The sequence below is a fragment of the Nomascus leucogenys genome, chromosome 8 (genome assembly GCF_006542625.1).
Source record: "Nomascus leucogenys isolate Asia chromosome 8, Asia_NLE_v1, whole genome shotgun sequence".
Lineage (NCBI taxonomy): Eukaryota > Metazoa > Chordata > Mammalia > Primates > Hylobatidae > Nomascus > Nomascus leucogenys.
Window position 1 is genome coordinate 64,629,863 of NC_044388.1, and position 2,521 is coordinate 64,632,383.

The 2,521-nt window shown below is 35.6% G+C and overlaps 1 pseudogene; it reads left to right on the forward strand.

Moving 5' to 3' along the window:
* The first annotated feature begins 1,760 nt into the window (after positions 1–1,760).
* LOC100587266 lies at positions 1,761–2,189 on the forward strand (annotated as a pseudogene).
* The last annotated feature ends 332 nt before the right edge of the window (positions 2,190–2,521 follow it).

Below are 2,521 nucleotides of genomic sequence, written 5' to 3' on the forward strand. Positions count from 1 at the left end.
ACGTATGTTTATTGCAGTACTATTCACAATAGCAAAGAGTTGGAACCAACTCAAATGTCCAACAACAATAGACTGGATTAAGAAAATGTGGCACATATACACCATGGAATACTATGCAGCCATAAAAAATGATGAGTTCGTGTCCTTTGTAGGGACATGGATGAAACTGGAAAACATCATTCTCAGTAAACTATCGCAAGGACAAAAAACCAAACCCCGCATGTTCTCACTCATAGGTGGGAATTGAACAATGAGAACTCATGGACACAGGAAGGGGATCATCACACTCCGGGGACTGTTGTGGGGTGGGGGGAGGGGGGAGGGACAGCATTAGGAGATACACCTGATGCTAGATGACGAGTTGGTGGGTGCAGGGAATCAACATGGCACATGGATACATATGTAACAAACCTGCACATTGTGCACATGTACCCTAAAACCCTGAAGTATAATAAAAAAAATAAAATAAATAAAATTAAAAAAAAAAAAAAAAAGAAAGTCTCCAGTGTTATCACGTTAAATAAGATGCTAGCTTTTGAGCTAAAGTACACACACACACACACACACACACATAATCACATATATAACATATTAAAAATCGCATATGAATATAAAGTATACATTATATATTTCAATAAATGATGTACCATATATAACCATACATAATGATATATGTAATTATATATAATCATATGTATTTAAAAAACAAAATAGTCATCCATATGTAAGTGTTAAGTTTATCAGGTGCCTTATCTACCTCTGTGAAGATGATTATATGACCTTTTTCTCTTTAATTGTCTTAATATGAAGGATTATGATATTACATTTTCTAATAATGAATCACTCTTGTAAAAGACAATGCTGATTCCTGGAGCAACTAGAATTATAAATGGAAAAGGCTACAAATTATCTCAGAAAAAAAATCTAGATCTCCTATTTGATAGGGAAAGAGAATTTATGTACCATACGTGTGTGTGACTAAAATAATCAACTACTGATGTTTAATTTTTTAAATCTCCCTGTATAACAACTATAATTAGACGTGAGTTTCATATACACCTTTCAGATGCTATTGCCAACTGCATCCCCAGTTTTTAAATGTTTCTATTCTTTAGCAGAGTAAACAGCAAAAAGTGCTAGAAGGCAAATAAATGTGCAGGGAGACAGAGCAACATGTGCCCAGAGTATTTTGTGCTGCCTAAAGCCATTTGGCTTTGAAGAGATTCAAAGGAACAAACATCTGATGCTTAGACACTAAGATGAAAGAGTTAAAGGGCTTCTTCCCAAAAACCCATAACCCTAGCCTAATCGTGAGAGAAACATCCGTTGAATCCTAATTAAAGGACATTCCACAAAATTCCTGACCAGGACTCCTCCAAACTATCAAGGTCATCAAAAACAAGGAAAGTCAGAGACACTGTCACAAGCCAAGGGGCACCTAAGAACAAATGACAACTAAATGTATTGTGAGATCCTAGATGGGTTACTGGAACAGAAAAAATATGTTGGGTAAAAACGGAGAAAATATGAATCCATTATGGGCTTTAGGGAATAGTAACAATGTTGGTTCATTAATTGTAACAAATGCACCGCACAAATCTAAGATGTTAATATTGGGGGCAACAAGATGGCAGACTTGAGGTGAGGAGCTGTCAAGTGATGAAAATTGGTGTGCCTAGAAGCAGATTTTCAAAGCATTCTCTCTTCAAAACATCTTTTTTGAAGATGTTTATACCACCTGATAAGTATCTCAATACCCCATGGCTGTAGCAGCAGTAAAATAGATGACAGTAAAGCAAATTGTCTTGAAACATTTATTTCCAATGCAAAATGGAGCTTTATACTGTGTGTATTATAAATCTATGTATTCTTCTCTAAATGATGACTATAATTGCAAAACAGCGCTTGCTGTGACTTCCAATGGCAGGACGTGAGCCTGCTACCACTCTTCTGTGGACATTCCCCATGAACACACAAAACCCATCCTTCAACCAGATCCTGTGTACAATAATGAAGAAATATAAGATCAAGTGCTGAAAACCAGACTGGAAGAAAAAGGTGAACACCTTGAGCAAAGACCCATGATAGAACAACTTAGCAAAATTTTCTTTAGTATGACACGCTGTTGGTATTCTCATGGACAGTATTAAAGATGTTGCAGGAAACTAGATCTTCTAAAAGACAGATGACTGAGGTACTCGGGAGAATCAGAGAGAAATGTTCTTCATTTGCCATTTGAGAAAATGCAATCCGGGGTGTTCACTAACATGTTATATAGTAAAGTCAGAATAATGAAATGTCTTTTCATATTAAAAAAGTAATAAGGGGAAGTAGGTGTGGGGCGTATGAGGACTGTCTGCACTATCATAATTTTTCTGTAAATCCAAAACAACTGTAAGATTAAAAGTTTATTTTTCAAAGTTAAAGAACCTTAAAAAATAATACAGGTATATCTTTTCTCCAGATGCCAAGAGAAGTAGAATTATATTCTTGAATTCCCCATCCATTTTTTTCAAACTAC